At 39.4% G+C, this 21592-nt stretch overlaps 1 long non-coding RNA gene across 1 annotated transcript; it reads left to right on the top strand.

Moving 5' to 3' along the window:
* The first annotated feature begins 17622 nt into the window (after positions 1-17622).
* On the top strand, positions 17623-19640 carry LOC137188482 (uncharacterized). Its single transcript, XR_010929422.1, has 2 exons — positions 17623-17802; positions 19264-19640. It is a non-coding gene; the product is annotated as an uncharacterized lncRNA (long non-coding RNA).
* The last annotated feature ends 1952 nt before the right edge of the window (positions 19641-21592 follow it).

Below are 21592 nucleotides of genomic sequence, written 5' to 3'. Positions count from 1 at the left end.
CATATCATTTACAGAGCAATCATCACTGTATGGCGCACATGATCTCATAACATTAGAAAACTTTGATATTAGAAAAATTCTTTCACCCTTGTCATCTAGGAATCTCTTTTGAACCAAAAATTCCCTTTTAGTCTTTGTTAAGGTTAGGTTGGCATCAAAAGAACACAGTGATGATCAAAAATAGGTAGTTCAAATACTTAAACATTATCAATGTTTAACCCAACCATGTTATTACTAAATCTAGAGTGTGACCATGCTGATGAGTGGCTTCATTTACGTGTTGGATGAGTTCAAAGCTGTCCACTAAGTCATTCTTTTATTAATATGAATGATCAAGTCTCCATTCAGGATTAGCCTATCATATCTAGTGACACCAAGGGAGATCAGCTCTGAGAATTCCTGTAGGAATAGTGATGGAATATCCTGGTGGATGATGTAATGTAATGATAAGTACTCATTCTTTGAGTTCCAGAGCGAGATATTCAAACAATGTAGAGTCACCAAAGTTAATGCCATTACACACAAACTGTGTAGAGAAAATGGCTGCAATCCCTATTCCTTTCCTGTTTTGTCTGACTGACTGATAAAAATTATAGTTGTAGGACAAGCCTCTATCAGTGTTACTACACCAGTAATTCTATTTAGCCAGGTCTCAACTAAAAACATACAGTGCATATTTTTTTCAGTTATCAGATCATTAACCAAGAAGGATTTGGTGACATCCTCCGAATGCCTTGAGTGATGTGCAGACAGTCAGGTGAGGGGGGAGAGATACAGGCTGTTTGCCTGCATGTGCTGTCCTGTGTGCACTGTGAGGGGGAGAGTAGGGATGGGGAGGAGATACAGGCTGTCTGTCTGTGTGCACTGTCCTTAGCGCTTATCCACACATTATTATTCGGGTTTGGCATCCCAAGGTTATGACGTAGATTGGTGAAAAGGAGTCTGGATCCAGTGTTATTTGGATGAATCCCATCAGGTTTAAAACAGTTTTTACAGTTCCAAAAGAGATTGAAATTGTCAGTAAACTTTATCCCATGGGTGAGTCATGCCGATGTCAGCCATGTACTAAAAGATTCAGTTCCTTTCTGAGGAAGTAGGGATTGGGCAAGAAATGTGTACATGTTGCAGTTGACCGTCGCTCAGTTTTTCCAGTAGCAGGGAAAAGTCTTTCTTCAGGATCTCAGTGCCAGTTTCCCCTCACAGAATGTTAAAGGATCCAGTGTATGTAATAATGTTCATATCACTTGGATGTGTAGAGAGGATAGTTGGCAACATCTCCCCAGTCAGAATAGTGTCTGGCTCAGGTTAGCAGTGTTTCTTCTGGCCCTCGGCCTAGCATTGGTTTTTGGGCTATTTCTTAGGTTTTAGTTAGCCTTAACGTGAGTGGTGTGATTAGCGTCCTGTACTGCATGACACGACCTCCCCCTTAATATGATGATGTCACAACAGGGTCTAATCCCCTCACATATTCCTTCAACTTTAGTTGTTGTATACACTATGTTAATTTTAATTAACTGCTTTTTGAGCATTCCTTCAATTGAGTCTCTCCTGATTGAAATACATGTTTTAGCCAGGCAGTGGTGGAAGGGGTCTTCAGATCTCTTACTTAAAGGCATACAGTGCAGGATTTCTCTAAAAAAATAATGTATAGACTCCTACAAAAATAATCCCTCTCAGTCATCCCTTATGACCCACTAGAAGTGTGTGGTGATGTACGTATCTGCAGAAACTCCACCCTCTGCCTGTATTTTCTTATTATTTTGCTGTGTTCGCGACATTGCTGGGCATCAACCTTTGGGCAGTGGGTCTGTAGCCCCTAGCCAATAACAGCATGCAGGGTGTGAGGTCGGGACTCTATAAAAACGTAGCGACCAGGTTACATTACTGTCATACATTGCAAGGGTGGAGTTGAGCCACCCACATATATGCAGGGCAGAGAGGCCACAGCGGACAGGATGAAATAAAAATGAAATCCAGCAATGTGGCACTTTCTCGCAGTGCTGTGTGGAGATGTGGGCGTGTTTATTTGTGCTTTAGAATGTAACCGCCAGTAAACAATCAAAAAATAATGTTTTATTTCTCTGATTCACTGTTTTCAATCAATCAATCAATCAATCAATCAAATTTTATTTCTATAGCGCCAAATCACAACAAAAGTCATCTCAGGGCACTTCACATAGAGCAGGTCTAGACCGTACTCTTTAATTTACAGAGACCCAACAATTCCCCCATGAGCAAGCACTTGGCTACAGCGGGAAGGAAAAACTCCCCTTTAATGGGTAGAAACCTCAAGCAGAACCCGGATCTTGGTGGGTGGCCATCTGCCTTGACCAGTTCGGGTGAGAGAGAGAAGGAAAGATGGGGGGAGGAGGGGACAGAATAACAATAATCATAACAATAACAATAACAGCAATAGCCAGGGAAGGACACCAACAGGACTGCGAAGGACCGCGAAGGCTCGGCCTGCAACCCAGGGTTTCCTGCAAGATGAGAAAGCACAAAAAACTCCAGGGAAGAGGCCAAGTTAGTGACATGCATTGATGGTACATGAATGCATACAGATGGAGAAGAGGAGGAGGAGAGAGGTGCTCAGCGCATCATGGGAAGTTCCCCGGCAGTCTAGTCCTATAGCAGAATAACTAAGGGCTGATCCAAGGTGAGCCTGGCTGGCCCTCAAAAAGGAAAGTTTTAAGCCTACTCTTAAACATAGAGAGGGTGTCTGCCCCCCGAACCGAATCTGGAAGATGGTTCCACAGGAGAGGAGCCTGATAGCTGAGGCTCTGCCTCCCATTCTACTTTTAAGGACTGTAGGAAGGATTGATAAATATAATTGGGTATCAGCTGCATAACAATAAAAATTTATGCAGTGTTTCCTAATGATATTACCTAGAGGAAGCATATACAAGGTGAACAGTATTGGTCCAAGCACAGAACATTGTGGAACTCCATGTCTAATTTTTGCCTTCATGGAAGATTCATCATTAACGTGCACAAACTGAAATTGGTCTGATAAATAGGACTTAAAACCAGCTTAATGCAGTCCCTTTAATGCCAATTCAATGTTCTAGTCTCTGTAATAGGATATGATGGTCAAATGTGTCGAATGCGGCACTGAGATCTAACAGGACAAGTCTGGAGAGAAATCCTTTGATGCAGTTAGGAGGTCGTTTGTGACTTTCACCAGTGCTGTCTCTGTGCTATGATGCGCTCAAAATCCTGACTGAAAATCCTCAAATAAACTATTGTTATGTAGAAAGTCACATAACTGATTAGAGACTGCTCTCTCAAGGATCTTAGAGAGAAAGGGAAGATTAGATACAGGTCTATAGTTGGCTAAAATGCCTGAATCAAGAGAAGGCTTTAAAAGACTGTGGTACATAGCCTGTTACTAAAGACAGATTGATCATATCTAGTAAAGAAGCGCTAACTAAGGGTAAGGCTTCTTTAAGCAACCTAGTTGAGATGGGGTCTACAAGACAGGTTGATTTTTAGCTTAACCTTAGCTGAACAAATCATTAAATTTAGTTCAGGAAAGGAGAAAAACAGTCCAAATATGTCAGGTTTTACAGCTGTTTCTAAGGTTCCTGTGTTTGGGGATAAATCGGTGCCTATTGAGGTCAGGAGGTGGTGAATTTTGTCTCTAGTAGTTAGAATTTTATCATTAAAGAAGTTCATAAAATCGTTACTACTAAGGGCTATAGGAATACATGGATCAATAGAGTTATGACTCTTTGTCAGCCTGGCCAAAGTGCTGAAAAGGAACCTAGAGCTGTTTTTATTCCCCTCTATTAATGCTGAGTAATAGGTGGCTCTGGCATTACAGAGGGCCTTCCTATGTGTTTTGTTCTCACTAATGTTGCTCACTCTATTCATTCATTCTCCAGCTCGCTAAACCACCACTGCTCTCTTTCTTGCTCGTTCTGGTGTCATTGAGCCGGGGAGGAGGGGCCAAATTTGAATGCAGTATTTGCAAACACCAACTGACATATCCTGCATAGTATGCCTTTAAGTAAAAGTACCAATACTACTATATAAAATATTCTATTACAACTAAAAGTCCTGGAGCCTATCATTTATAGAACTGTGCAGAGGATTCACGTCAAAGGTTGCGTATGGACGAAACAGAAATGTTTATGCATAAAAATATTATAATTTATAACACTGCGAATGCACATTCCATGCTGATTTCCCTTTAAAAATCACAATCAACTCCAAATTTGGCGCACGTGAGCAAGCTTCTTGTCCCACCCTTTTAATGCCAATAGTTATCTATAAATAGTCAGTGAAACCCCCCAATTAATATTAATCCATACTGAATGCATGAAGACAATGATGGCAAAATTCATACAGAAAAGCTAAAATTTCACCCAGTGTGAAACTGAAGTTCTTGTTGCGGAGGTTGATACTGTTTGGTGGACACAGTGAGAGCATAACAAATACCAAAAAGGCTTCAGAGTGGCAGCATGTGGCAGATACAGTGAATGCTGCTGACTTAGAAGGTCGGACCCTCTCCAAAATAAAAAAGTAAAATAACAGTAGAAGCCAAAAGGTGAATAGCCTTGTACAGACAGAGTGTTTGTGCCATGGGCTGTGGCAAGGGGACACCAGAGCTCAACCCCCTTGATGAGCGAAGGAATGCAGGAATAATAGGAGAATCGCTCCTGAGTGGAGTAGTGACAGAGGTGGAGGGGGACACAGATATGCAAGATGCACCGGATGACCCAGGTACACAATTTGTATACCCTTGTTTCAAAAAAAAAAGGGTAAACCAAATGCTTTAGCTACATTTGATTATTTTGTTTTATTCTTTAGCCACATTATGTAGCACAGCACATGCCCTCACAATTCTGCAAATCTTTTCAGGCTTGTGTAGAAGTTTTCTGCCTGTGGAATTGAGGCAATGTCTGCGCCCAACACTGCATGTTTCTCCATATGAATGAGTCATGGGTTGACCCAGGCCACTGGCCACTACATTAGTCAGTACCATGTCTGCATCACATATGATTTAGACATGAATTGAGTGAAAATGCTATTGATTAATGAAAATAAATTAATTCTCCCTTGGTGCCCTTACAGCAACATGAGTGCAGTGCAGGCATTAGCACTGATTACATTTTGGAAACCAGACATTGCTTCAAAATGTGCTTTTTTTATTTGCCTGTTCAACCACTGTGTACGGAAACCTTATGTAGAGATGTTTCAAATCAGTTGAACCTCCGACCACGTCTGGCATAACAAAATTCACTCTCTCTGAAGTCTTCCATTCGGCAAATCTTCCAACAGTGCCAAAATAGCCATCATGTGTCATTACTCATTGTAATTGCATGCCTTTTATACCCACCTATTAGATCGTATATGAAAAGCTACCCTATTGCATCACACCTTCAGGTGTGGGAATTACCCTGATTGTAATTGACAATGAAAGGGCCATTATCTTATTGACTTATTGATGAGGCTCCCTCTAAATCATACTTCAGTAAAAAAGAAAAAATACTGGTTCTGCAGAAAGATGTGCCTTGAGTGACAGATGAATATGACACAACGCATCAGTGTGTAAGCAGCATTTTACTGTTGTAGTTGGATCTATGAGTGCTTTATATACAGTTGAGATTATAGTCCACTGGTTCCCAATTTAGGGTCACAAGATAAACCACTGCAGACCACTGGTTTAATCTTAAACAATGCAACTTATAAATTGTAATTTATATTTTAATGTAGAATCTCAATCTGAAAGGTAACTAGTAACTCTAACTCCAGGTAAATGCAGTGGAGTAAAAAGTACAATTCCATCTGAACTGTAGTGGAGAACAAGTATAAAATGGTATTGAATAGAAATACTAGTATATACATTTAATAATTACCTTGCTATATAGTGGTTTTCATTGTTACATAGTGGTTGTTAGTCTGCCAGTCCCACGGTGTATTCAAATTTCCTTCACATGTGTTAAATCACAAGTCTCCACCCCAACTGCCTTACTGCATAGATTGCCACTCCTGACTAGACCCTCCCACATGGTTATATAACTCTGCCCTTGAGGCCTGTGACTCCCCCTTTTTCCCTCCAAACCATTACATGCAGAACAAAGAAAGAACTGATGTAAGTTTCAATATGGACTTTTCACCACTATAATAATCTTTTTGGTTGATATGGCATGTATTGTTTGAAAGTTTAACAGATTGTTTTGCATTGTATTATACTAGATTCCTGTATTTGGTCCTATGTTTAATAAGGTGAAGAGAAATGCCAGATTGTTGATACATTAATGATGCAAGTTTGCTACTGTTCAGATTTTTAATATTTTCTTATATTTCTCATTTGTAATATTTCTCATATTTCATTTGTATAGAAAAAATCACCCACCATCACAACTGTTCATCCATTCAATCTACCCTTGATTGCAATAATAAATTGTTGGAACGGCTTTTCCTGGATAAATGTGCACCACATCAGATGTTCTGTGAGCCAACACAAACACTCACTATGGTTTTCAACAAGGATTCACAGGAAACAATGCATGCATGCATGCGTATAATCCAACATTAGTCTTTAATTAATTCTATTTATCACATCAACATTCCTGTTCACTGTTTGCTCTCCTACAGCTGTATCAAAGTTGTATTAAGTTACTGCCAATGCAACCCCAACATTTCCTACAGCCTTTTCCTACATGGCATTTCACAGGAAATGCAATGTATTTGTCACTTTGGTAAGCACTGACCGCAACTGTTCATCAAAAATGCGTCTACAAAGACAACAATCAGTTTCTGCAATCTTTGCCATTTTTGCAAGAGAGTAATGGGACACTCGGAAGCAGAGACAGCGAGCTGTTAGATGAAGGACTGCAGGAAACTCAAACTCCTCAGCAAACTCCTTTCACTGTCTTCCAGCTGTTGTGTGGAAAACCACTCATACTCTGAAATCAGATAGATTATTGACTGACTTCAGCATTAAAACACAAGCTTGTTTGCCTGTCCTTTTAAACAGATACACCAGCTGCTCAACGAGTGCTGTAGAATTAAACCACGTTTGCTGTTACCACGGTAACCACGTGTCTCCAAATCAACCAGGACTTAAGGATTACAACTTCAAGAGAGATGGTTCCCTTTGTCTCCACAGGCATGACATCGTCTGTCATTTTGGACAGTGTGTTCAGTATTTTCCACCTCCAAAAGCCACAACAATGACAACCATTAAACTGCTTTGTGTTTGAAAGAACCATAACTACACACCAACACAAACATTTTTCTTTTCCTGTCATGCCAATCAATACCTTCAGGGCCACATTGACATACATGAAAGCCTTCAATCAATTTGAACTTGCAGTTCGTGTGTAATTAGCTACTAATTTACCAAGGCAGCAGCTCATTATGCAGTCAGTGACTGGCAGTGGCTTCAGGTACATTGTGCAGATTGAGAGCTGGGTGAAGCCTTCTATCAGCTCTGGACTAAATTTATTTGAAAGGAAAGTGAACAAAAGAGACTGATTTTATTGAAACACTGCAGGAGAGGGAACTGACTCAGGCTGAACAACCTGTCCAACAGATGTTATTACCCAGGGTAACTGTGGGAAATAATTAGAGCAGCATTGTTGGTAATGGTTCATTTTAACATCCCCTCTATTTTTGTTTGTTGGTGGTTTCTGAGTTGTTCTTCCTAGAAAGCCTTTATCCATCTAATTTGATCTAGTGCATTGTTGTCAGTGACATTTTTATAGAAGAGGCTAAATAAACACTGTCTTTAGCACTGTGGTGCTGCAGTCATGCAGAATTGTCATAGGCTCTATGACAATTCTAGTTTAATTTACAATTATGCCAGTACAAAACAAATCTGACCTGAATCTTGATTTTGTGTGTGTGTGTTTTTTTTTTTTTTTAATTTTTATTAAATTAATTATTTAAACATGTTAATTGTTTGAAGGTGGAACATGCTGTATATGGGTGCAGTCACTGGCTCAAATAAAAAACATAGACTGGCCTCTCAGGATATGGGGAACCTTTCTAAAGGGGGACTTCAACACATGGGGTAGCATATAACACCCTGTGTGCTGTAATATTCCATCTGTGACAGCCATGAGGGATCACAATGATCCAGATGCTAAGTGATACTGTAAAGTCTTTTACAATCTGTGTCTGTATTTGGAAAGTGAACCCCAAATCACAGGAAAACTGCATGGCTGTGCTATTGGCATAAAATGTGTAAATTATGCATTCTGCTCTACCAGCATGTGATGCTTCTTAAATAAAAGGATTTAGTAATCTAAACATAGGTATGGCCAAATTCGAGACTTCAGGATTTTTAACACTAGTGCTCCATCTCAGTTCAAAGATTGGTTTCACATCATCTTTACCAAGAAGAGTAGAGTTCTAAGCTGATCCTAAAGCATTTCATTTTAAAGGGTTTTTGCTCATTTGCACCAATCATAATGGTCTCCTAGAGCTGTATCAAGACTGCATCTACTGTGATAAGTTCCTGCTAATCCCAGGTGATTACTTCCTGCTGCTCTTGTTTCACATCAAAAGCTTTGAGAATCACATCAATGCTTTTACTGTGAGGTAACTATGGGAAATGCATTGGTATTTGTCACACTGTTACACTGCTATTGTGTACTATAACTTTGTGTGTACAACTTGTGCTAAATATTAGAAATAAACAGCCATAGTGAACTGCAGGTGAATATAAAACCAACCTGCTCCAAAATCAGTATTTACTATTCATTGATCAAATATCTCTAATATTTCTAAACTGTAGATCTGGGCTTCTACTTGGACATGGAAAGTGATCTGTTGATGTTTGGGAAAGGTTGGTGACCACTCAGAAAACTAAAAGAAGCCTCTATTAAAGGGGCACTCACAGATTTTGCATGTTAAACTCAATTTACTGGTTATAAGGAGCAATATACTGACTGCATAATCAGACTTAATTGCCATTTTCTGTGAAAATAGTACAATGTATCCAGTGGCTCTAGACAAACTTTGTCATTCTCTCAGTTTGGGCTTGAAACTTCTAACATTTTAACAAAAAGCAAGATGCTATTGCATTATGGGAAATGTAGGACTTTTGTTTCTGCAGCTTGATCCATACTAAGGAGTGGTAGGTACTGTATCTACAGCCTCACTGTAAATACCTACAGCTGAGGTTTTGATTCATAGCTGAGCATCAGATTTCACAGTTGATGACACTCCTGCAACACTAGATGCTGTCACAACGGTCAATTCTGATTAAGTTTTCATCATTCATTCTTGCCATTTTCTCTGCCACTAACCATTCATGTCATTTCTGATCCAGCCACAGTTGTCTTGCAGTAACTCCTGTCTTCCCACCATTCCAATCACCTGACTTCACCATCCACCTGCACACCTGTTCCCTGTTCCCCATTACCCCACCACTGCCCCAGTATATATACTGGCGCCTTTCTCTCAGTCATTTGCCAGATCTTGTAATGTACTATTCAGTCTTAGTTCCTCACATTAATTGTGCTAACATTCTTTCAGTTACTTAGTGATACAGAGTGACAGTGGCCACACACATATTTATAGAATCAGAGTTATATAATTACTTTATTTGGCCTTGTCTCATTATTGAATAGGAGACTACTGCCGTGCAGTTGCTGTGTTTATGTTCAATTATTCATACAGAGTGGTGATTGCAGTGAACAGATCTGCACTGTATCTGCTTTGTTAGATGTGTGTTATTGAAACATTACATTTTAAAGCATGTACAGTTCAATGCAATGCAATGAAACAGCACTGAATTAAATATTGACTACTATTTTTCTACTAATATTTTTCAAATATTATATTTTATCTGTGCTTAAACAAGTGATGTGGTGAGTAACATGTTATCACAACCAATAGAAATGACAGCAACAACTAAATACAACTGAGGTTGTAAAGAAACATTTAACAGCCACCGTCTACATTAACTGGTACATGTGAATGTCACATATGATGTATTTGATTTTTGTGACATGTAAAAAGTCTGCATAAAATGTACATGACAGCTGAATGGAAACAGTGTGCTGCCACTGTCATTGTTATATGAAGTGTGATTCTGTGCGTGTGTTTTTCCTGCCATCTCCGAGCAGGTTCTCTTTACGAGTAAATATGTAATGACTTACACACTCCCCCATCCTCATCACTTGAACCAGACTTATCAGTGGCTTCTCTTCCCCTCCGACAGCTCATCAGTATTTTGCTGCCTCCAGGATGCTGCCTCATCACCTGATAGGATGCCTGATAGCTTTAGACAACATCATACATTTTGCATGCAACAGCTGCACCATTGCACAGCCTTAATTTCACCGAGTGCTGGATTCTTGGATTGTTTCATCTTCATACACACACACACACACAAACACTCTAAATTTCACATCACCTGTTACATAATTCACAGCCAGGCATCATCCTGGTGACTAGCTGAAGATAGTTCACTGGGATCAGGCTAACCCTGTAGAACAAAGTCATAATGAAAACTGCATATACCTGCTCCACAATGAGAGTATTTTTCTACAAATCTCTATTTAAATTGATAAATTGAGATGAAACATTGGTGCAACACAATACAGGACAATATATCAATATAATATTGTATTTGATCGTCTGGGAATTTGTTAATATAACTGATAAATGTAATTCTCTGCTCTGAAAGGCTGTGTTCTGAAATGCAATAAAAGTAAATTTAACAACAAAATGCATCAGTGCATGAATTCCAGAATGACACATCTGATCTAACATCTCTTATGAGCATGACCGCATCATTTGTCTGACCCTTACAAATCATTGTTTGACGGTAAATATGTTTTATGATGTGACAACACTATGGTTGAGGTGTGGTAAGGTTTAGTCACAAAAACCATTTAAGTTTAGGGAAAGATCATGGTTTGACTGACAATGACTACTTCCTGAAGGTTAGGGGACCTTCATCAGCATGGCAGCAATGATAACCACATGGTTAGAGTTAGGGGGTGATTGTGGTTGTGATTCTTTAAAAAACAATGTTAACTCAGGAAGTGAATAACAATCTCTTGTGTTAAAGTCCAATGTTTTATTTATCCACCTATCAACCCCGACCTCCTGCCTACATGGACTTTGTTGCTCTATAATAGCATCATCTATTGTGTTCTCTTTGCTCTTGTCATAATAACTATGGGCGCTAGAGGGCGCTGTCACTTGAAAATACATATATGTCGTTTTGGGGCACTTGCACAAACAACTGATCCTTTTGTTTCTCCTGGGAGGATTTTTGAGTATTGCATCTACATTACAGTCAATTTCCTTTTTAATTTTTTTCTTGTCAGTTTTAGAATTTCCACATGATTATAGCATCTTAAAATATTCTGAAGGCATAAATGTTTGTTACGTACCACACTGAAGTCGTAGGGAGGAGGTGGGTGTACCAAACACAGTATGATGACATCAGACGGAGGTTCACATCCTGACTCCTGCATGTGGATGGATACATTAATTAACATTTTCTCAATATTTTTCAGAGAAAATGTAATTCCAGGCAGCATTTTGTTTCCTGCAAACATATTTGGGTAATACTTTATTTTACAGGTCCTTTTTTTAAAAAATTCTAATGTCCTGGAACTTTTCTGAATAATTTGCAGGTATTTAACATTAACATTTTAGGACATTTTACAGAGAGGGTGGTGCAATTTGTTACAAATAATGAGAAAAAAATGAAAAAGGTGTTGGTTTAGTTGGTAAGTGCCAGTTCATTATATTTTGGTTCATACGTAGTTATTAGCTTAACAATTATTTAACTGACAGAGAATACTTTCAGTTTTGTATGTAAAACTACATATTAGAGCATTGGATTGTTTATTAAAAACTTTTGCTGTATACTACCAAATAACACAACCCTCTCAAAGAAATGTGGTAACAATGAACAGTTACACAGCAGCTACGTTAAGGAAATTACTGAAAAAACCCAATGTGTTGATATATCATTTAACACACAAAACTACACACTGAAAATGAAGTATTTTCTGTCAGTTAAAGATTGATAAGGGTCTAATTCATAAAATGTTTTTGCAAATTACAACTACATATAAACCCAGGTGTGCATGGCTGACTGAGATACCATGTGGACATAAAAAAGTTCACTTTTACAAAACAATGTAAAACGACAGAACATAAGAATTAATAGGTATAGATTTCTTAGCGACTCAAAAATTCTCTGCTGCTGCATCCAGACACTGCTCTATGTGACAGAAATGTAGCAAACTAGGACCTGAGAATATGATTAATGCTAAAGCAGACATAGCAAAGCCCTGCAAACCCTCACAATCAAAGCCCGAGAAAGCCACCATCAGAGGGAAGCAGAAAATGTAAAGGTGTACTTCTACTTTACCCTGCCTCTCATGATATGAAAATTACAGCATCACAACTCAGTGTGTTTTCAGTATCAGAGTAGCTTTCCTGTAAGGCACAAATTCAGTCTGCTTCAGAGTGTCTGTCTATGGCAAGGATTCCATGGGTATGCTATGAGAAAGATAATGTGACTGTGAGCACTCCATGTTTCAGGGAGTTTTTTGATAGCTTTTGGGAAACACCGTGCACGTGTGTGTGTGCACTTTTTTTGGATGTGATGTTTTTTGCGTATGTGAGTGCATGGTTTGAGGGATAGAGCTGTAATGAATAATTGATAAGTCATTCTCTTCTCCGTGCTTCAGATTTGCTCTCCAATTAAAACATTCAGGGACTGTGGACTCCCCATCACATCAGCTGACTGCTGCACTCTCCGGCCCTGCCAGCCTCCGAGGAAACCTTTCCCCAACTGCACCATCCTATCCACCACATCACACCAACTAAAGAGAGAGCGAGACAAAAAGATAAGAAGGTAGCATGTGAGTGAATAGACAGGATAAGCAAAGGATGAAAATGAAAGGAACAGCAAGAGAGCCAGATGATGATGATGTCCATAAATGATGGACAACATGTGTGTTTTTCATTTGGCTGACGTTGTCTCCTCGCTTCCCTCACTCATGTCTTCTTCATGTCTTACCTTCTCCCAGCGAGGATGTAAGAGAGAGATATTATGAAGAGATGCTAGAGCGGAGGATATTAATTCAAAGTAGAGTAAGACACAAATAGACAATTTAAATCTGTTAATTTCTGTAAGAAGATAACTGACATAAAGGAGCAATAAAAACAGCTGTAGCCTGCATAATTTATTTAAATAAAATATTGCTTATTTAGTTTGTGAAAGTCTGCCATGAATTTCAGGCTCAGGATGATTTTATAGGGAACACGCAGCTCTGTGGCACCGTATTTTCCTGAAGGAGCTGAGACGTACTTGAAACGGAACATGACAACTGCTTTGGGGTTCCACAAGGGAGTTGCCTTGATCCATTATTTTTCTCACTATACATGCTGCCACTTGGTGACATCATCAGAGAGCACAATGTATGTTTCCATAGTTAAGCAGATGACAAACAACCGTACATATCCGCTGAACCGAATGATGCTGCAGCTACAAACTCCATTACTACCTCTCATCTGGTTATAATTAAATGGATGAGCAATAATTTCTTAAAGTTTAATGGGGACAAAACTGAAATCCTACTAGTTGGCTCCAAAACATAAAGAGAAATGCTGTATAATAATCTGGGGAAATGAAGTCTTGGTGTAATCTTAGATTCAGATCTAAGCTTTAATTTGCGCATTAACAAGGTGATGAAAACATAATTTTTCCACTTTAGAAACATAGCCCAGTACGACCATTTATAAATCAAAAAGATGCAGGAAAACTGATTCATGCCTTCATTTCAAGCCGATTTGATTACTGTAATGCACTTTTTACTGGCCTCTCGAAGAAAAACACAGAGACTTCAGCTCATCCAAAACTCTGCAGCTCGGCTACTAATAAGAACCAAGAGGAGAAAACACACAGGTCCAGTTTTAACTGCTCTGCACTGGCTTCCTGTAACATTTAGAATTGACTTAAAGGTCCATCTCGTTATACAAAGCCCTTAATAGGCTACATTTCTAATTCCCTTGTTAACAATTTTCCTTCAAGAACACTGTGATCATCTGCTTCTGGTTTATTGGAGATTCCCAGCAACAGCTGAAAGAAAACTGGGGATGCAACCTTTGTCAGTTACGCCCCAAAGCTATGGAACATACTGATAGATATCAGGGAAGTCAGCCCGCTAAATATCTTTAAAAGCTAAAAACTTATCTCTTCACTCTGACGCTTTGAACTAGCTTTTCTCTCAGTCGGCTTAGCACTTATGCATGACTGCACTTCTTTTAAAAGAAGGAATGAGAAGCCTTTGGCTTATAAAGAAAAAATAAAGTCACAAGAGTGTAATTTTTATTTTATATCTCCCTCTCCCTTCATTTCCGGTCATATCTTCACTAATACTCTAATAAAGGCATAACAATTCCCCCAGATATATATAAGGAAAAGAAAGTTATTTTATGAATAAATAAAGTTGCTATTAGTGCCATCATTCCTTTTCCACAGTTAGTTTTCCAGATCTACTGTATTACAACAACAGCCCGACCGTTTACTGCCCCATCAGAAAAGGGGTGTTGCTGTCCAGTAAAAAAACTTCTGCTGAGGACCCCCCCCCCCCCCCCAAAGGGTCCCATGGTAAATGTGGGGGATCACAAGAAAGGGGAAGAAAAGGTTATTTATGCACAAAATTCTGTTTATTTTTTGTAAAATACTGGATAGTTTCACCTCTTTGGGCAAATAAAAATCCTTTAAATGAAGCAATAGTGAATATGAAGGAAACCTCCCTCTCATCACTTTTAAGCCTGAACTTTGATATAATTGTAGTATTACATAAATATTACATTTTGGTGAATCTGCACCATGAACAGTCATGCTGCACTAGCTACTAGAAGTTCCTGTTTGAACTGTACGAACACCAATAACTTGGGATTAACTTTGATACTCAAAGGGCATCGTATGTGTGTGAAACCCTGAGCTTTTAATGGAGAATTTTCACAGCAGCAATTTATAGTCATTAACTGAAAAAGTTTTACTGTCTTTACCCTAAATGTTTTTATTTTTTTTTATTTTCAGCTTTTGGAATATCAGCTGCCAGCTCCCTGGGAATGCAAATGATGTTAATGTCTTTACACTATGACAGCTGCACATAAACTGTGCTCTGTGTTTGTGCTTATTTTATTGCAAGGCAATAAAATGTCTCTGACATTTTTATAGCACAAAAACTCAATCAGAAATACATTAAAAATTCTCCTTTGTTTACCTATTACTGTTTGCTATAACCAACAGGAAGTGAAGGGAAAGCCAGCAAACTGCTTCCTGATTGGAGACAGAAACTATCCTCTGTCAGACCAGCAAATGGAGTAAAATACTCCATTTGCTGGTACTCCTCCAACCTTAACACAAACTTAACAAGAGTCATTTTAATGCATACTATGCAGGATTTTCCTAAAAAAGCAATGTATAGACTCGTACAAAAGTAATCCCTCTCTGTCATGAACTGATGCTTTGTGTTTTGTTCTCTTGGTTTCCTATGTTATACTTCTGTTGTTGTGTAGTCCTTTTGGTCATTTGGTTTTGCTTCTTTATATTATATGGATTGTTGGTTTGAAGGACTTTCTTGCATTATTGGTTAGCTTGTGGTGTTGTGTACTTGGGTTTGTGTTTATGTGTATTATTGGACAGTTTAAATACATGCTGGGTTGTATTTTGAGTATTGTGTTTTCTGTGTGCTCTCTTTCCCTACTGTGTTCCTGCACTCCCTCCCAGCCTCCTCATTTTTCCCTCCACACCTGCCCTGCATCACGTTTGTTAGCCCTTCATGGTCTCTGTGTTTTCCCCCAGTCTGCTGTTACCTTCACACCTGCCCTGTATCAGTCTCGTCAGCCCTGCCCATCAGCTCCCAGCTTGCCCTTGTGTCTTGCCACCTGTTCCTTTTTGTTTGATTAGTTCAGTTTGTATTTAAGTCTTGGTTTGCAGTTCAATTTTGTTGCATCCCCTGTTCTGTTGAGTTTGCGCTGTTCCATTCAGCCTGTTCAGCTTTGTCTTGTTTTTTTGGCTCAGCTCAGCAAGCTTTTGTTTTTGCCCGTTCATCCAAGAATAAAAAACTTTTTCTTCTGCCCTGCCCTGCCCTGCCCTGCCCTGTCTCTGCATTTAGTTCCACCTGCACCGCAACCCATAACACTCTCAATCATCACTTATGACCCATTAGAAGTGTGTGGTGGTGTATTTGTCTGCAGAGACCCTACTCTCTGCCTGTAACTTATTATTTTGCTGTGTTTGGGAAACTTCTGGGCTGAAACTTTTGGGCAGTAGGTGTGTAGCCTAAACATAATGACCAAGTACTGTCTCCCTTTCTGCTGGATTTTGTTGCACTTAGGCAGGGAGCAGTCATAGTAGAATATAAGTCTTTGTAATGTCCCCAAAAGTGACCAAGGACTGTGTGTGTGTGTGTGTGTGTGTGTGGAGCTCAGCCCTGCACTCATGTATAGACACAGAACATCAACTTTCACTTGAGGCTCAAGCTGTTCCACTAACACAGCTTGGTTGCATCTAGTCAGCGCTAAATCTAGTCAGACTGGAATAAGCTTGCAGTGTGCGCGTGCACGGAGTACATACACAGCCCAGAACAGTCGATTGTCGAAAAGAAGATACTATGTTGCAAAAAGAAGAGAAAACTAGAGCGGTGTTCTTCTCAGCAGCAGAACAAACCTGCTGATGATGAAACTATATGAAGAACATAAAAGAGTTTTCACCAAAAAGGGCAAAACCACTGCAATTAACAAGGTGAAGGAGATGACTTGGCACAAAATTAATGACAGATTAAATGCATATCTGTAGGTGGGGAGTGATTTTTGAAGCAGCAGGTTCTGACTTTTGCCAGTGAGAAGTTCCTTCTTTTCCCCGGCGTCAGAACAGGCGAAGATAGCGGTGAAATTTACTTAGATTTCTTTCCTCCCTTTTATCATCATAAGCTTCGAGGAGACTACGTCACTCATTGAGAGAAAATGACTTTCTGTCTCCATCATGCTGTCAGTGTGCACGCAGCAGTGGCCGCTTATCATGGAGTAAAGTACAAAAATAGATTAACGTAGTTTAAAATGTTTTTCCATATGTAATGTATGAAGAGACCCAAAATGAACACTGGAGGCAGACTACTTGATTTCTATAGGCGGAAGAAGAAAACAACCAAGTGGTATAAAATGCCTAAAATTGTCTGTATCTTTCATCTAAATACAATCTTTCTCTTGTAGCCCTGCTTTTCAACATACTGTATTGTTGTGGACAATTTTTATGGACTACTGCATGACACATTGGATTGCATGCTGTTTAACGTGACTCGATGCACTTGCACCTCATTGTTATGCTTCCCCACTGATTGCTGCTGGGACACGATTCACTAACCTATAAATGCCAACTGGGCGTCCCCTGGACTGACTTGCATTTTCTCTCACTCTGAAGCCACGGATGACTGCCACTCCGCTTTCCGCTCCAGTCCAAGAGCACCCAGCTGACAATCAGCTGATCGGGGCATCTCCTCTCAGTCACAGGGGGATCCAGACCGGGACCAGAGCTGACTAACAAGGACAGACCGGGCCAACTGCGGTTATCATTGATAGCCATTGAAATGATAAGTGAAGGAACATTTGAATTTGTTGCGTGTGGGTGGGGCGGGGGGGTTAGCTGCCCCCGAAATTCCTTACAGTTATTGGTCTCTGTTGTTCACTACCAGCAGATCAACTACAGAAATGGCACCCAACATCGGAGCCCCTTGCCAGGAGAGCAACATGCTGTTCCTCAGAACCAAGCAGTCTCAATCTCTAAATTCAGACCATCTAGTAAGTGCTGGTTGTCATTTTGTAAATCATTGCTCCGTTAATAAGACTTGAAGATGTATAGTAGCTTTGATGTCTGCTGTGTGGGCACTGATTGACAGCTCACCTGTTGCTCTCCCCGCCTCCGGGACTCCCATTGAGACGTACTATTGTTGCAATATTTCACCAAGTTTAATGTTACTTGATTACGATATCCATCATATTAGTTAACACTAGCCCAAATGTGCTGCGCTTGATGGTTCCAGTAAACTAGCGTTAGGCTATGCCCAGAACTGATTCTACACATAAGCACCAATTTGACTGCTGCCTGAGTGACTTTTAGTGTTTTATTGTGTGTTTTATTGGCTTTTAGGGCTTTATTTTACTTAGTTTGGTTTTATTTAATTTACTTTTTAGGATTTTAGCCTGTTGGGTTTTAGTTGTCCAATCAGTATTGTTTTAGTATTTTAGCCTACATTAAGCATTTTATGCCACCTACACTGTAAAACATATAGATTCAACAAATGGTTAAACTTCTCCAGCTTGAGGTCTGTGATTGTGTGGCCTGGGATACCGAGCCTAAAATACATCGAATGACCTGTGACGTTTAAACTTAGTTTATTTGTCTTTGTCTGACCTTATGCACACAATATTCACATTGCACTTAAGATGACACAAAGGACAAAACACAACAGTTTTGTGTTTCATACATCATGCTCACAGTTTATGTAGAATTTTCACAGTATATTAATTCCATATGTAGCGCACACATTCCATAGCGCCAATATAGTTTGTTGTTAGTTCCATTTGTCCTCAGTTGTTCTAATTTATATAGTTAGCAGTGCTGAGGGGTGCTGCAGGAGGGACATCCTGTAGTACGCTTGTTCGAGATTAACTGTACCTGGAAAGTGGAGGGGATCAAGTGGCTTCAGCAGAAGGATATGATGAAAAGCTGCTCTCAATTTCCAGCAGCCCAGCCTTCCAAGAATATACAGAAAGTCACAGAAATATGATGTACATCCTGTTAGATTCAATCCTGATTTAATAAAATGTTATCAGATCAGTCTATTCAAGCTTGTACTCAATCATTTATAATTGTTGTTTTAAGGATGTACGGTATGACAGGGTATAGCCTTTAAAATTACAATGCCTATCTGTGATAATCATGACAGCTTTTATTCAGTAACTCCTCATATTATTAAATTATTACATGCCTCATGCCCCACTTGATACAAAGTTATATGTTGCTTCATAAAAATTTCATAGTACAGAATCAGATTTAAATCAAAACCTTTAAGGCATTTACTGTGAAATATTTGCAGTACCATGTTGTGGCACTTTGAAATATGATAGTCATACCAGAAACCCCACGTAGGCTATAATTATATTATGTTCATAATTTAAAAGAACATCAGGTGAAGTGTAGAATTTTCTGGTGCTCTCTCTCTCTGTCTGACCTAACCCTCTTTCTTTGCTCTGAACAAGGGTAAACAAAAACCACGACTGCTTTCTGACTAGAACTCTTCACTTACTGGACCACTCATGAAGACTGGATGACACCAAACTCATTGTGGAGATAGAAAAACAAAAAGAGCTCTATGGCCCACAGAGTAAATATTATAAAGATATTAGAGAAGAAAACACATGGGAATAAGTTGCCTCTGCTAAGTTTTTATATATAATTATTTGGGATGCATGACATGTCCCAGATAAGTAACTTATCTAATGTTTCAGCAAAGAGATTGTTTGTTCTGTTTTACTGTGTATCTAGGCTATACATAGTTTTATTTCTGACTGTAGCTTAGAAATAGTTATTTCCATAGTTCGACATTTTATGAATAAATGGAAACAGTGAGAGATTACATGCAAGTATTTATTTTTTTCAAGACATTTTAAATCAAACAAAAAGAAGACATGTAAGCTAGGAAGCTTTCAAATTAAGTTGCAGTAATAATATATACACTGTTGTCCTGCTCATACTAAACCACTCTTGGTCACCTGACTTAAATCCCTACTCCTGTGATAGGTAATGAGCACTACACCATTCAGTCCTGCCAAGACACTTGGCCCTCAGGGGAGTTGAAAAATGTGCTGAGCTTCTCCTACACATCATATGCATGTCTGCTTCCCCTGTTTTCACCCATGTTTTGAACTGGTGGTAGTGTGCCTCCTCTTTCTTCAGCCTATCCAGCCACCTTTGGTTTTGAGATGGGGTTAGCAGGTAGTTGTGCAGGATGCATGTTGCCATGACCATAGAGTCAACGTTTTCTGCCGTCAAGTTTATCCTAGTGAGGAGCACCCTCCATCTTGATTAAGAGCATGTCTAAGGTACACAACCACCATCCTGGCCCGGGACAGTCAGTAATTAAAAATCCTTCTCCATCTTGGGATATTGGTCCAAGGAAATTGCCTTATTTGTTAGGTCTTAAGGGGGAATGCAGTGTCCCCCACCATGGTGTATGGCATGGGACCCTGTACACCCAATCCTTGTAAAGGGCTGTCTGCAGGCACATCCAAAGTTTTGGCCTTCATGCCTCTTCTGATTGCAGAGCTTGAGTACACACCACCATTGCTTGTCCTTCTGAAGTCCCCCACCTGGAAACATGTGAAGCAGTACTCACACTGCAAGAAAAACAAAGGAGAATGTATTCTTGTAGTTGAATAACAGGCTTACAGAATTTTTAGGTGCTGCCATGGTCACATGTTTGCCATCAATGGCACCTAGGCAGTTTGGAAAATCCCACGTAGACCAGAATTTTGGGGCAATGGCTTTCACACATCTCTTCATTTGGCCCATGGAACTGAGTTACCATCATCTGCCTCAAAATTGCCCTGCAAGTCATGGGAACAGAATCAGTAACAGTGCCCATCCCTAGCCAATATTTGTAGATAAGGCTTGTGAACCTTTCCCCTATCCCTAGGAACCTGTGTAAGAAAGACAATAAAGAGAAACACAAGAAAATGAGTAATTTTCATTATTAGGGCCCGAGCACCTAGCAGTGCGAAGGCCCAATTGGATCAGAAGGAACACTTCTTCTTCCACTTCTAACAAAAAGAAGAGCCACTAGATGGCAGAAGGGTACTTTACCACAACAGTTTGAGTTCCCTCACCTGCAAAAATCTACCAAGTTTACACAATGCACAGAGAAGACAAAAATGTTGCCACACCAGTGACTTAAGGGAAGCAGGAGTATTTTCTAGTTTTGTTGTTTTACCATTATCTCTGACTCCGGCAGTGGCCATGGTGTCTCAAAAAGTAATGCAGCTGCAGGCTACTGGTAAGCTACGCTGTGTCGTCTTTGAATTTTTTTTTTTTTTTTCCATCAGACAGGCGCTGGACATGCGTAGTAGGCAGGGGGTGGAGAGAGAAAAAATACAGGGAGGATCGCCGATCCTACTTCTGATTTTGATGGTTGAAATCGAATGCTCATTTCAATCGATTTTCGATTTCGAATCAAAATTGTGGCACACCTAATATCTATGTATCATGAGTTTGAATAAACTTATTGTTGGGTCTCTTTTGTAATCCCATCCAACCCCACCCCTTCAACTGATATTTTGGTTGCCATTAAGTTGTAAATAGTTATCTTTATTTTCACACTTTCACATTTGATTTATAAGCTATATTTAATTTTAGTAATTCATGTTTGTGTGTTTGTTTTCTAGTAATGTGTATTAAAATTACTTTAATTTTGTTAAGAAATATAAAGGCTATGTTAAATTAATTTCATATTTTCATTTTCAAAATGGGTGTTAAGTTTTTTTTTATTCTGGTTTTTGTTATTGCATATCCAATAATAGTGAAATAATGATA

The sequence above is a fragment of the Thunnus thynnus genome, chromosome 8, assembly GCF_963924715.1.
Source record: "Thunnus thynnus chromosome 8, fThuThy2.1, whole genome shotgun sequence".
Taxonomy (NCBI): Eukaryota; Metazoa; Chordata; class Actinopteri; order Scombriformes; family Scombridae; genus Thunnus; species Thunnus thynnus.
Note: the sequence above shows the minus strand (reverse complement) of the source record. Positions and strands in the feature narration are given on the sequence as shown.